At 42.0% G+C, this 15,561-nt stretch overlaps 1 protein-coding gene across 2 annotated transcripts in view; it reads right to left on the bottom strand.

Moving 5' to 3' along the window:
- LOC138760682 (rho guanine nucleotide exchange factor TIAM2) overlaps window positions 1-15,561 on the bottom strand; it is a 314,168-nt gene that overhangs the window by 238,705 nt on the left and 59,902 nt on the right. Inside the window, exon 1 of one of the 2 annotated variants that reach the window (XM_069931609.1) lies at window positions 15,300-15,338. The exons of the other annotated variant lie outside the window; for it this stretch is intronic. The gene's annotated coding sequence lies outside the window, so the exon portion shown is untranslated. Of the gene's footprint in view, window positions 1-15,299; window positions 15,339-15,561 lie in introns of those variants that run through there. 2 annotated transcript variants of the gene reach the window in all.

The following is a 15,561-nucleotide window of genomic DNA, read 5'->3' as shown; positions in this document are numbered from 1 at the left end:
CGTTCTCCCCATGTCTGCGTGGGTTTTCTCCAGGGGCTGCAGTTTCCTCCCACTGTTCGAAATGTACCAGGGTTTAAGTTAATTGGGTGGCACAGAATGGCTGAAATGCCCTGTAACTGAGCTGTATGTCTACATTTAAAATTAAAATTTGTTGAGGACAAAGATACCTTCCTCCCCACCCCGCCCCCCCCCATTTGCCTCTGTGCTCCAGTTTTAAATTTGTAATCAAACAATTCACGTGATTAAAGTGCACATTCCAGATTTTACTTAAAGTTATTTGTATACATTTTGTTTGACCATGTAGGAAATACAGCACTGTATATGCAGCTGAGATTTATAATACTTTGGGAATATGAAGCATACAAAGCCATTCATCTTTTCCAAACAATGAGAGTAATGAAAGGGAAAATAAGCAGTTTTTTAAAATAAACAGAATACAGTGACCTGCCAGATTACACAAAGCCCAGGAGATTTTGTAACACTGGCTACAGTCCCAGAAAAATCATTCCAACAAAATACGTAGATTTTGAGGTGAATGGGACAATTCTAATATTTTACTTCATAAAATTATTAAGCATGAATTCTGAGATTAGTTTGCCTGAAGATAGACTAGAACATTTCCTAACAGATAAATCTTGAATACCCAGACTTGTTCTATGCAACTGGACTTAGACCACACATGTCAAACTCTGGCCCACGGGCCAAATTTGGCCCGCGATATAATTATATTTGGCCCACAAGATCATATTAAATATATATTAGAGTTGGCCCGCTGGCCACCGTGCCAGTATAGCGCATGCACACTGAAGGTGAAAATGAAGACGCTGGAGGTGTGGAGGGATCTCAGAGTCCCGAATCTCGGGGATCGGAGCGCCGCACTCAGCCCACCCGGCTTCCGGACACACAGACGCGGCTGGAGTTGGGGACCATCCTCACTGGGTCTGTGCTTCAGTGGCGACACCGGACCAAACATCTCGTTGGCGATGCCTTCCCCCTCGCTCCGTGCGCGGCGGACCCTGCCTCCCGCTCCTTTTGTTGGAGACGAGCCCGGCGCCGTGAGATCGCAATTTAATCCCCCTCCAACCATGGGAGGGGGGTGGGAGCAACGCGCTCTTCTCAGCCAATTCCTCCACCGCCCCGGACGCCGGCGTTTCAACGGGGGGGTTCGGGTGCCTTCGTCAGGCGACTGACCTGTTGGTCCAAGACAAGGGGAGAGCGTACAAACTCCACACAGACAGCACCTGAACTCGGGTGAACGTGGAGCTGTGACCCCACATTTCACATCAGGACTGTGTGTAAGATTGGGAGCAGTGAGACGGAAACTTATTTTGTTCCTGTGATTTAAGCCTTTCGGGGTGGGGGGGGGGGGGGTCCTTCTCTGACCACTTGCCTAACAATTAACCTAATCAGATGAGGAGTTACCACAATACAACAGTTCTCAACCTTTTTCTTTCCACTTCCGTCCCTGTGCCATTGGTGCTCTGTGATTAGTAAGGGATTGCTTAAGGTGGTCTGTGGGTGGGAAGAAAAAGTTTGAAGACCACTGCTTTAATCATCCCTCATTGACTCGTCATGTGCACGGTTTCAGAACGCTAAAGGAAATGGGCCAATGACAATTTTTCTCAAGCAAAATATTTCATTAACAATTGGGTCTAGAGCAGTGATTCTCACCCTTTCCTTCCCACTCACATCCCACCTTAAGCAATCCCTTACTAATTACAGAGTTCCGATGGCAGAGGGCACACATGTCAAACTCTGGCCCACGGGCCAAATTTGGCCCGTGATATAATTATATTTGGCCTGCAAGATCATTTCAAAAATGTATTAGAGGTGGTCCGCTGGCCGCCGCGCCAGTATAGCGCATGCACAGTAATACAACAAATCCCAGAATGCATTGGCGTCAGCCTGCTAATCGCCCCCACCTCCTCTGTTTACGTTGCAGGGTCTCACCGTGGACTCTGGTTTTGGGGCCTGGCCGGTGTCAGGGGAAGCCAAGGCCGCATCTCAGCACCCGGAACCGGAGGCCTCGGGCCTGACCTCGCCAAGACCGTTGCCCACTCCCCCTCCCTGCTGCAGGCTGATCCGCGACTCACGGTGACGGGGCCGCTGATCTGCCGAGATGCCGCCCTGCAGCGAGAGCCGATGCCCCCGCACTGTCGTTGTCCAACCCAATCGCCCGCAAACCCCGCCCACCCGCACACAGGCCTGAGTAAGTATTATGAACTTTAATCTCAGGATAAAACGATCTTCCAATAGTTTCATGTCACAGTGATAAATATATTCCTGGTTAATAATGGTCCTGCACCTGGATACAAGCTCATTAGGCATAAAACTTGAAAAGTGTGTAAATCAAAGGATATCTGTACCAATGTTAAAAGGGCATGGCAAATAACCCTGCTAGAGTTCATGCCCACAATCAGTCACCCATTTGATTGTTTCAGGAATCATGTTATTCTCCCACACATTCTCAATAGCCCTCAGATTTTACTATTCGACAGCACACTAGCAACATTTGACAAATCCTCTATAGAGAAATATTATTTATTGAATATTTTATTTCTCATTTGTTAATGCTTCTGGAAAGAGTTTATCCAAAACTATTATTAAACATTTATTTTAATAAGAAAAAGTTTAACATTACATATGTTGAAAGAAGAGAAAACATGCAGATGTTGTTGAAAATTTTCAATAAATATTTAGTTCGGCCCTCGACTTAGTCCAAGTTTTTAATTTTGGGCCTCTGTGAATTTGAGTTTGACACCCCTGACTTAGACAAATGAAATAACATCTAGAAAGAATCAAGTTTTAAAACCAAAACAGACCTCAAGAAAATAATTTTGCATTGTTTGCATGAGAGCAAAACTTTTGACTGCAACCTGGAAGATTTGAGACAAACCCAGAATTATATCTGCAGAAGACCCAGGAAATTATGATGCAAGTGTGCAAAAATGGTTTCACTCACCATAAATTTCCTGAAGAGTTTTAAACCTCAAAACTCTCTCTCATGTTGTCAAACAAATTAAACCCAGTATTATATCTGCAGAAGACCCAGGAAATTATGATGCAAGTGTGCAACAAATGGTTTCATCCACCATAAATTTCCTGAAGAGTTTTAAACCTCAAAACTCTCTCTCACGTTGTCAAACAAATATATTTGTCTCTTTAGTCAATCAAAAATTGCAATATTCTTGGCCTTGTGTCAGTTTTCCCAAGAAACACATGAATAATGGCACAGGTTGTTTAAAAAAAAAATCAGGAGGTAAAGTTTGTGTATCCATACTTCAATAATTAGAATAAGGAAGCTCCGAGGAACCATCAGTTCTGTAATCTTCAATTACCCTTTCCCTAACAAAACTTCAGTCTTGGATTTACACATTTCAGTTAACCAAACTTGAACCACAAAAGAGATGAAACTCAAGTTTTGGGACTTTCTTCTTGACATCAACCCAATACCTCATCCGTTGCTGCAAGGTTGTTATCATTATTTCTTGGTATAAAAATATGACAACAGTTCATCCCACGAACTCACTTTCTTAAGCCAATGAATTCTTCAAACAGATGAGCCTTTTTTTAATAGAATACATAACAAGCCCAAAAGAGCACCAATAAAAATATTTTGTTTAAGTGAATCTAAAAGATGTTGAAATGTCATTGATTCACAGGGAAAATAAAACTGGTTTCATTCATTTGCCGTCTTTAAATTGAATCAAACAAAAACACAGCAAGTGGATAATGTTCTACTGTTACAATATAGAATAAATTACTGCAACAGTATTAGACAGTTGCTGAGAACTTTAACAACTATTTATCCATTTGAAATGTTTATATCCTCCAAGAGAACAAAACAAGTGCTTGGAAATACAAGCAACTTTTTTTAAAAAAAACTCAATTTATGATTGGTGTGCTTTAAGATCTCCGTTTTGAGGAATTCCTGTAGAACACTATGAAAACTGCATTCCACAGGAAAATATGCGAGATTAATATCACTGTTATAAAATTTTTTAAAAATAAGAATTCACCTTCGGACTTACTTCAGCAAACTGCCCTCTATACTATCTTATCCAGATATAAATCTAATCAAATCAACATTAGCTCAGTATTTAATTGAAATCAAATTTCATCAAAAGCCAATCATGTCCCATATACAAGGTAAAAAGCCTGTGTCATATATTCTTTTCAAAAAAATCATTATTACCTTATTCATAATCAAACTCAATCTAGCTCAAGTGCACAAAAAAATTGATTGTACACTTAAACAATGAATATTTGGAAAATACAAGCTACCTTTGATTAAAAATCCCAAAGTGTATACATGTCAAAATTAAATTCTTCTGAAGATATGGAAGTGCAAAAATCTTGCCTTTAAACTACCCATATTGAGGAGTTGTCCAGTTTGGCAATAAAAGACAAAACTTTTTTTAAGCAAGCTGTCTGCAATCATATTTCAAAAAAATCAATTCAAGATGTAACCATCTAAGAGTTCTGACTTCAGGAAAGGTCCAGCTACCCTACTCAGTTTTCTCTCCTCTAACAACCCACCCCCCACCACCCCCACACTCCCATCCATCTTTTAAAATCAGCGACGCATGTTTTGCAATCAACCATCAAAAGTATTGAACAACTTATTCTAATGCAGCTATTCAACTGCTACCAGTGAAGCTAAATTAAATGTCATCAGATTTAGAAGACACTTCATGACGTTCGTTGAACTGTACAAAAATGACAAAGTGCGTGTATCAAAAATGCATTGATATTGATAAGAGCCAAAATAATTCTTCATCACTCCATCTTTGTATAAAGATGGTTGTTGCATGACTTGCACAACGAGAATAGACATTTTCCAATAGCGACAGTTCTTCCATGCTTTTTTCCTCACTATCCACATTGCAACACAAGCACCCTAATCAGCAGTACACCATAAACATATATTTCCAAATCACTAATTAGTACTTTAGTAACAAATTGCAATCATCAATACAAACTTCAAGATCTAGATCTCAGCAAACCATCTGCCACCCCGTCTTCAAATTTGCTGACAGTTCCACAGTCGTGGACTGGATATCAAATAATGATGAGATGGAAGGCAGGATAGAGAGAAAGTCTGGTGGTATGGTTGCAAGGTAATAATCTCTCCCTTAACATCAATAAGATGAAAGAACTTGACTTCAGGAGAGAGGGAAAAGTTCACATCTGTTCACATTAATGGTGCTAAAGTAAAAGTGATCATTTCAAATTCTTAGTAACAAGCATCTTCTGATCTGGGACAAACATGTTGATGCAATAATCAAGAAAGCACAACAATGTCTCGACATTCTTTGAAATACAAAGGAAATTTGGGACATTTCCCCCCCCCCCCCCCCCTCCCCTTCTCTGCCTCAACAACTTCTACAGGTGCACCTTTGAAAGCATACTTGGTGGATGCATCACCACATGATATGGAAGTTGCTCTGTTCAAGATCACAAGCTACAAAAAATTAGATTAAATGCAGATTAGAATGTAACACAAACTTCCTTCCCCTTCAAGAGCTCCATCTACATCTCCTGACATCTAGGAAAAGCACCCAACACTCTGGACACGCTTTCTTCTCCCTAATCCGTTCAGGCAGTGTGAAGGCATGCACCAACAGACTAAAAGATGATTTCTTCCCTGGACCCATTAGGTTCCTGAATAAACCCTCTAACTGTGCCATCACGCTATTCTTGCTCAGTTCTAATTGATCTTACTTTTCATTGCAACCCTATACTCTGCAATTATGCTTTTTAAATGGTTTTAGAGCAGTGGTTCTCAACCTTTTTCGTTCCACTCACATACCATTTTAAGTATTCCCTATGCCATAAGTTCTCGGTGATTAGTAAGGGATTGCTTAAGGAGGTATGTGGGTGGAAAGAAAAAGTTTGAAAACCACTCTTTTAATCGTACCTAATTGACTTGTTCTGGGCACGGTTTCATAACACCAAAGGAAATGGGTGAATGACAAGTTTTCTCAAGCAAAATATTTCAGTAACAATTGGGTCAAGAGCAGTGATTCTCAATCTTCCCTTCCCATTCACACACCACCTTAAGCAATCCCTTACTAATCACAGGGAAAGCAGCGGCGGCCCCGGCCCCGGTCCGGGCAGTATGGTCCGACCTAGGAGGGGAGGCAGGCCCCTCCAGCCTGGGTAAGAAACCTGCATAGGAGAAGGCCACTCCGATATATAACCTACGACCCAAGGACCTCGCTGCCACGTCCCAGCTTGCTTGGCCACGGCACACGAACCATGGGTGTAAAGGGTGGGGCCAGTACTGCGCACACTGCACTCCACCTAAAAGCTCCTTTGCGCAGGCCCGAGGACATGTCCACGTCCTCCCCCTCCACGTCCACCCCCTCAAAAGATGCTTACAAACTCAAGCTAGCATGCTGGAACATCAGAACCATGCTAGACAAGGCTGACAGCCACCGACCTGAACGTCGGTCTGCCCTCATCGCACATGAACTCCTCAGACTTGACATTAACATAGCCGCTCTCAGTGAAGTCCGCCTTGCAGATGTAGGCAGCCTCCAAGAACGCGGCGCGGGCTACACACTCTACTGGTCTGGCAAGCCTATGGATGAACGATGCCTATCTGGTGTAGGCTTCATGGTCAAGAACTCCATTGCCTCCAAACTCGAAAACCTCTCGACAGGCCACTCGGACCGGATCATGTCCATGCGACTCCCCCTTCAAAACAAGCGTCGTATCACCCTCATCAGTGTCTATGCTCCAATCTTCCAGGCGGAACAAGCAGAAAAGGACAAGTTCTACACTGATCTGCGCAACCTCATTCAATGCACCCCTACAGCCAACAAGGTTGTCATCCTTGGCGACTTCAACGCTCGCGTCAGCAAAGACTCAGAAACCTGGCCAGGAATCCTGGGCAAGCATGGTGTCGGCAAGTGCAACGACAACAGGCGCCTCCTGTTGGAGCTCTGCGCAGAACAGCGGCTTGTTATTACAAACACTCTTTTTCAGCAGAGGGACAGCCTGAAGACTACCTGGATGCATCCCCGATCCAAACACTGGCACCTCCTGGACCAAGTCCTGGGGCGAGAAAGAGACAAACGAGATGTGCTCCACACCAGGGTCATGCCCAGCGCGGAATGCCACCTGACCACCGGCTGGTTCGCTGCAAGCTCAACATTCACTTCAAGCCAAAGTCCAGGAACAGTAAAGCCCCCAGAAAGAGGTTCAATGTTGGAAACCTGCAGTCAGACGAAGTGAGAGGAAACTTCCAGGCAAACCTCAAAGCAAAACGCGAGGATACAATCCGCCTCACAGACTTGTCCCCTGAAACCCTCTGGAATCAGCTGAAGACTACCATACTGCAATCCACTGAAGAGGTACTGGGCTTCTCCTCCAGGAAAAACAAGGACTGGTTCGACGAAAACAACCAGGAAATCCAGGAGCTGCTGACAAAGAAGCGAGCTGCCCACCAGGCTCACCTAACAAAGCTGTCCTGGCCAGAGAAGAAACAAGCCTTCCGTCGCGCATGCAGCCATCTTCAGCGCAAACTCCGGGAGATCCAAAATGAGTGGAGGACTAGCCTCCCAACGAACCCAGCACAGCGCGGACATTGGCGACTTCAGGGGTTTTTATGAGGCTCTAAAGGCTGTGTACGGCCCCTCATCCCAAGTCCAAACCCGCTGCGCAGCTCAGAAGGCAAAGTCCTCCTCAGTGACAAGATCTCCATCCTCAACCGATGGTCAGAACACTTCCAATCTCTTTTCAGTGCCAACCGCTCAGTCCAAGAATCTGCCCTGCTCCAGCTCCCTCAACAGCCCCTAAGGCTAGAGCTGGATGAGGTCCTCACCCGGGAAGAGACATATAAGGCAATTGAACAACTGAAAAGTGGCAAAGCAGCAGGCATGGATGGAATCCCCCCAGAGGTCTGGAAGGCTGGTGGCAAAACTCTGCATGCCAAACTGCATGAGTTTTTCAAGCTCTGCTGGGACCAAGGAAAGCTGCCTCAGGACCTTCGTGATGCCATCATCATCACCCTGTACAAAAACAAAGGCGAGAAATCAGACTGCTCAAACTACAGGGGAATCATGCTGCTCTACATTGCAGGCAAAATCTTCGCTAGGATTCTTCTAAATAGAATAATACCTAGTGTCGCCGAGAATGTTCTCCCAGAATCACAGTGCGGCTTTCGCGCAAACAGAGGAACTACTGACATGGTCTTTGTTTTGTTCTCTGCACTTTTCTTGGAGCTGTCTGAGAGCAAAGGACTCTACATCACCTTTGTTGACCTCACCAAAGCCTTCGACACCGTGAGCAGGAAAGGGCTTTGGCAAATACTAGAGCATCTCGGATGCCCCCCAAAGTTCCTTAACGTGGTTATGCAACTGCCCGAAAACCAACAAGGTCGGGTCAGATACAGCAATGAGCTTTCTGAACCCTTCTCCATTAACAATGGCGTGAAGCAAGGCTGCGTTCTCTCACCAACCCTCTTTTCAATCTTCTTCAGCATGATGCTGAACCAAACCATGAAAGACCTCAACAATGAAGACGCTGTTTACATCCGGTACCGCACGGATGGCAGTCTCTTCAATCTGAGGCGCCTGCAAGCTCACACCAAGACACAAGAGCAACTTCTCCGTGAACTACTCTTTGCAGACAATGCCACTTTAGTTGCCCATTCAGAGCCAGCTCTTCAACGCTTGACGTCCTGCTTTGCGGAAACTGCCAAAATGTTTGGCCTGGAAGTCAGCCTGAAGAAAACTGAGGTCCTCCATCAGTCAGCTCCCCACCATGACTACCAGCCCCCCCACATCTCCATCGGGCACACAAAACGGTCAACCAGTTTACCTATCTCGGCTGCACCATTTCATCGAATGCAAGGATCGACAACGAGATAGACAACAGACTCGCCAAGGCAAATAGCGCATTTGGAAGACTACACAAGAGTCTGGAAAAACAACCAACTGAAAAACCTCACAAAGATTAGCGTTTACAGAGCCGTTGTCATACCCACACTCCTGTTCGGCTCCGAATCATGGGTCCTCTACCGGCATCACCTACGGCTCCAAGAACGCTTCCACCAGCATTGTCTCCGCTCCATCCTCAACATTCATTGGAGCGACTTCATCTCCAACATCGAAGTACTCGAGATGGCAGAGGCCGACAGCATCGGATCCACGCTGCTGAAGATCCAACTGCGCTGGGTAGGTCACGTCTCCAGAATGGAGGACCATCGCCTTCCCAAGATCGTGTTCTATGGCGAGCTCTCCACTGGCCACCGAGACAGAGGTGCATCAAAGAAGAGGTACAAGGACTGCCTAAAGAAATCTCTTGGTGCCTGCCACATTGACCACCGCTAGTGGGCTGATATCGCCTCAAACTGTGCATCTTGGCGCCTCACAGTTCGGCGGGCAGCAACCTCCTTTGAAGAAGACCACAGAGCCCACCTCACTGACAAAAGACAAAGGAGGAAAAACCCAACACCCAACTTGTCAGCCACAAACGAGCCTGCAGCTGACGTGGACATTTACCCCTCCATAAATCTTCATCTGCGAAGCCAAGCCAAAGAGAGAGAGAGAGAGAGAGAGAGACAGAACACCAATGGCATAGGGATTACTTAAAGTGGTATGTGAGTAGAAAGAAAAAGGTTGAGAACCACCGCGTGAGAGATAACCGGTTTGTCTGCTCACAGAACAATTTGTTTCATTGTAATAGATATTTTGTGACAAATGATCATAATACAAATTGGGATCCAGCATTAGGGTAGAAGAAAATTAATTTCTATTGTACCCATTTCAATCTGAAAGTTACTGGTTAAAAATTCCATCAAAATCACCAGGTACAGAAGTGAAAGCAGAAGTGAAAGATCCATAGGTAAGAATTTACATTTTACTTGACCATAATCAGTTTATTTTAGTTGACGTTGATAATTTGCAGAAGCCTAACTGTAACTTTGGCTAAATAATGTGTTTCTGACACTTCAGAAATAAATATCCAAATCAGGCCCCACTGGTTTGTGATTTTACTACTTGGTCAAAACTCACTTAATTCAGTCTCCACTTGATCACTGACAGCCCTTTTATTCTTTCCATTCCTTGTCCTCTCTTCAACTTAAAACGCATCTTGCTTGTTCAACATTTCCAGTTCCAATGAAGGATCATTATCCCAAATATTAACTCAGTTTCTCTGTCCACAGATGCAGCCATGCTACTGAATATTTCAGTGCATTTCTGTCAAGTGCAGCTTTTTTGTTTTGAATTAAGTTATTGGCCTCAAGCCTCAGTCTTGATAATCAAGAAATAAAATTACTCATTTTAAAAGTCAGTAACAAAGAAGTCTGATTCACAGATATTTAATGACCACGACAAAGTAGCTGCTAAGTGACAGTGTTTTGGAGAACAAAAGTTAGATGCAAACATAATTCAATTGTCAAGCTTACACTTCTCATTTGCTTTACCAATTTTGAATGAAAAACTCTCTCTAATTGGGTCAATAATTCTCCTAGCACTAACGACAGAAGAAACTTTTTGTGCAGTCAATTATGTTGTACCCAAAAGCAAAGTGCTTGCAATCAGGACACTAAACTTGATGAGTTGTTCAGCAATGTAACAACCCAAAAAATGCCATATTTTGTTAAATAACATTAAATACATTGTGATTAAATGAAAACTTTAAAAGTGGCAATTTTAATTCATCACATTTATTCACAAGCTTTCATAAAAAAGCCAAAGCTCAAGGTTATAAACATCTGTAATGGCTAGTCAGTCAATGGCAAACAGAACCAACTCAGACATTTTAAAAATCTGTTTCAAAATTTTCTATGTTGAAACAACAAAACTTTAAAAGCAGCATATTTCAGGATAATAAAACAAAGAAATATTTTATTTCTATTCTATATCGTTGACTCTGATGTCAATTCTAAATGCCACCAAAAATCCCAAGAGGACAATCAACTTCTTCCATCTGAACTCCTTCAGCCCATTCAACTGCAATCGCCCTCATTCAGCATGCTTGTTCCTTCCAACTCTTACACCAAGAAACACAGCTACAGATTTTACTTGAATATTTAAAATTTATGCTCTGTGCAATTCTACTTCTCTATTCCTCTTAAGGGAATCCACTTATTGATTCAGTCCTTCTGGAAGGCTTTTGTAAATCAACACTTTACATCTGTTTTTCATATTCCCATTTACTCACTTTTTTATTATTTTAACTTATGTATTTTTAAAGAGCTCTGGCTTGGGAATAATCACGATGAATGATTTTCTGAATAACTATGAATCTATCCTCAAATAATTGGCTAGAATCAAGTAAATTTATCATCATGCTACTAAACATAAAAGAATAGAACCTCATGGTATCTGAGGCATGACAGCAAGGTAAGCTAATAATATGGAGATAAACTGCATTGCATTAAGACTTGCACCAGATTTCAAATGTCGTGAAATCCACAAGGTATGGAGAGATATGAGGAATGGAAGACAGATTTGAAGTTAGCAAAAAATACAAAATTTCAGAGAGCCATAAAGAAAAGATATGGCAGCAGAGGAAATTGCAATGTTAAGCATTTGGGAATGGATTGGATTGATTTCAGTTGGGAAAGGAACAAACCAGATGCCCAGATAAGTTGGAAACAGGAAGAAAATGCAAACCAAGAGATTTTTAAGTGAAGATCAATTTTTAATTGATTAAGCTAGGAGGTGGACAGCAATTGGCAATTTACCATCTTGGGTAAGATGCAGGATGGGAAATTGATGAATTGAATTTGGAACTTGAATCACATTTAGGATCAAGCAAGGTTCAGCAGGTTCTATGGGGCCGGTTCAGGCTAAGGAAACAAAGCATCAACAGTATCTGGAGTTCTACCAAAAAAACCCGATTCATCTTCAACCTTGCCAAATACTGACTAAAGGAAAGTTCTACTACTTCCATAAATAAATTGTAGATTGTTTCTGTTATATGCAAGGAGGCTGGCAAACCATTTATTGCCGAAGCAATTACAATTCAACGAGAAAGAGATCAAGAACGGAATCATGAGATATGTACGGACTGAATTCTAGACTCAGTCTTGGTTGTGCTAAACCAGGATCATTTTTGCTTTGGAATGACTGGCTGGCTACATCAAAGAACCATAATGTAACAGTCTCAAACAATCCTTGATACAGTTTCCCAAAACCTCACTTTTATTGAAAATATTTGAATTACTGTAGTATCAAAATAAATTTGGAAATTCCACAAAATGTAAAGATTTACAAAAGATCAATAATAAGTAGCAGTATTATCAAACCCAGACAAAAAAGCTCATTGATAATACCACCTATATAAATACTGTACAGTGTTCATATTACATAAAATGATGTTTGTCAGTGCATCCAAATTTTATCATCTACAATAGTCAGGGATCTGTAATCGATATTTTAAAAGTTTTATGAAATTCAAGGTGAACAAATAGAAAAGCAGCAGAAATGAAAAGGTCACATGAAATACCAAACAAATTTTTATCTCTTAAACGTAAAAGGGAAGATTGCTCAGTGTGATAGGTAAACACTATAACAGAAAAAAAGTGTCCTTAACTGTTTATAAAGATAATATTATTGCATTGAACTTAGCTGCTTAGAATGCAGTAGAAGACCATATTTACTAACAATTAAAATTACTAGTATCTTACTTCCTTTCTTCCACAGCAGCTCCCTAATACAGGTACACGATCCTTTATCTGGAACCCTTGGGGAACAGTGCGTTCTGAATTTTGGATTTTTCCGGATTTCGGAAAGCCCACCCGAATTGTGCTGCCTATCCACATCCACCCCCTTCCAGTCGCCCGGCAGTCTCCCCCAACGGCTGTTTCCCCTGACCGCGGTCCCTCGGCCTCCCGGCTGCCTGCCCCAACCACCAGTCCCTCAGCTGCCTGGACACCTCCCGACTGCGGTCCCTCGGCCGCCTCCCCCGACCGCCGTCACTTGGCCGCCTCCTCCGACCACCAGTCCCTCAGCCGCCTCCCCCGACTGTGGTCCCTCAGCAGCCTCCCCCATCCGCCGGTCCCCACTTGCCGGATTTTGGAGCTTTCTGGATTTTAAGTGTCCGGATAAAGGATTGTGTACCTGTACCAAACTTTTACCTAAGCACATATTATCACAACATGCCCATAGCACTTCATCTCCACAGCAAGACATATTCTGCTTCATCTTTTCAAATTCCCAGGTCCAGGGTGATCTTCAGAAAATGTCAGCCATGGACCCAACATGGGGAATGGATGCAAGGAGCACTATATTTACTTGGAAGGTGAACACCACAGTTTCCTAAACTAATATCTAAAACAAAAGAGGACAAAATTCTCATCTCAGTGAGGAGTAGAGAAAAATTAGGTGAATGGATTTAATAATGAAAAGAAATAAAAATGTGTGGATAACATTAAGTGAAGGTAGGAAGATTCTCATATTTGACATAAACCAGGGGTGGCCAAACCACAGCTCGCAAGCCATATGCAGCTCTTTGACCTTTAATATGCGGTTGGCTGCCGGTCTCCCCCCTCTCCCCATCGCCCGACTCGCGCTGCCTGTCTCTCTCCATCACCCGCCCAACTCACGCTGCTGTCTCTCGCCCTTGCCCGACTCACATCTTTAATAGCCTGATATTTGTAGCATTGTATTTTAGTCATAAAAAATGATTATAATGAGACTAATTTTGTAAGGTGGAAATCAGATTAAAATATTTCTCATTTTTTTGGTTTACCTTTTTTACATATTTGTGTCTTTGTGATTGTTGAAACTAATACAACTTAACAGTTTAAAAACTGCATGTATGAATAAATATTATTGCATTTAATGTGCATTTCTTAAAATTTATATAAAATTTTTGTTACAAAATGTGTATGTAACAATAAAGACGTACTTGTGAATTTTGTTCTTGTCCTGCGGCTCTCAAGCATCTGAGCTTTATCATTTGTGGCTCTTACATTAAGCGAGTTTAGCCACATAAACATTAGGCCCTAATGGGTTGCTCACTAGCATTAAATACTTTGTAATATTGTGGAGGGGACTTTCAACCTAAATAGACAAGATGCCTGGAGGTAAATCATAATGGTAGAGAAGAAGGAAATAAAAGTTTAGTTTGGAACACTAAAAGGCACTGCAAAGAATGACAAAACAAAATCTTGAATAATTCAAGGATCAATTGCACTCTGCAAATATTCCAATCACAGGATAAATCAAAGTGCAGCAGATGGAATGGACTTATGCAATTGTAACTAGTGATCAGTGCATCTCAACATTTTTTTTTAATTTTATTTTTCTGAAAACATTGTATCGCATCTGAAAAAAGTATTTATAACATATTTACACTTTCTTTTAGTATAATTCACTTCTCAGGTACAATTACTATGTCAGCTTACTTACAATTTCCTTCCCTCCCCCAGAGCTTTGAAAATTAAACAACTAAAGCAATTAAAATGACGAACAGAAAAATAGTAAAAATAAAAAGTAAAGAAAAATCAACCAGTCTTTTGAATCTACTTCCACTCTTTGAGGTGCTTCACTGCTGCTGTTTTTATGTATTTTGTTAGCTTTTTAGAACCGTGGGCTGTTGTTATAGCTGCACACCTAAGTGCTCTAAATAAAGTTACCATATTTTGGCAAAAGTATCATACTTATTTCTTAAATTGTTATTTTCTCCATGGGGACACAGTTGTGCATCTCCATGGTCCATCGAGTAATGAGCAGGGGGGAGTTGGACTTCCAGGTGATTGCAATGCATTTTTTTTTGCTACTGACAGGGCAATATCTACAAATTTAATTTGGAATTTAGTTAATGATTTGCATCTCAACATTTTGTAATATTTTGTCTGGAGGAGAAATTATCTTGAGCATTATTTTAATCAAGCTCTAAGCTTTCAAAATTCATTAGTATTTTCCATCATTATAATTTTTCATGCAACACAAGATTTACCTACTTAATCTGTCCACACTGGACACACAATTGCAAATCCTGTTGATCAGTATCTATTTGGGTGCTGTGTGGCCGGAGCTCACCAGAGTGCAGCTCCAGGCACTTCCTTGTTGCAGTTTTTGGTGAGCTCCGGCACCTAGAAAATTAGCCCTGCATCCCTGGTATCTATTCAGGTACATCCTACACATTTACAGCTGCTAGTGTGCAGGTTTTGCTAAATGGGTCTGCTCAGGACACAAGTTACATTAGTCTCTGGAATTCAAATGACCAATTGTTCTGCCTTTTCATAGTCAGGAAGTCAACAAGTGCAGATTTTTCTCAAAATGCTGCTTCATAACAAAAATGGTAAGAAAACAGGTTTGTGGCTAACTCACAGGCCCAAGTTCTGATGTGAGCTGGTTGGCCATGCAGAGTTTGGGCTCATCAAGATGAGAGATCAACACTGGTGAAGCAACCCGAGCTTTCAATTCAGGCATATTGCTTTGAAGCTTATATACTGTAAAGGAAATATGTAACAGATGATATTAAACATTTTGCTTTAAAAGTACAATCGAGTTTTAAAATTAGTCTCCGTCTCTGTAATTACACACATATGCACACCAAAATTCTACCTTGCGGCAGCTGCACACGTACTTT

This window comes from Narcine bancroftii, chromosome 4 (assembly GCF_036971445.1).
Source record: "Narcine bancroftii isolate sNarBan1 chromosome 4, sNarBan1.hap1, whole genome shotgun sequence".
Classification (NCBI taxonomy): Eukaryota; Metazoa; Chordata; class Chondrichthyes; order Torpediniformes; family Narcinidae; genus Narcine; species Narcine bancroftii.
This window is presented reverse-complemented; position numbering and strand designations above follow the sequence as displayed.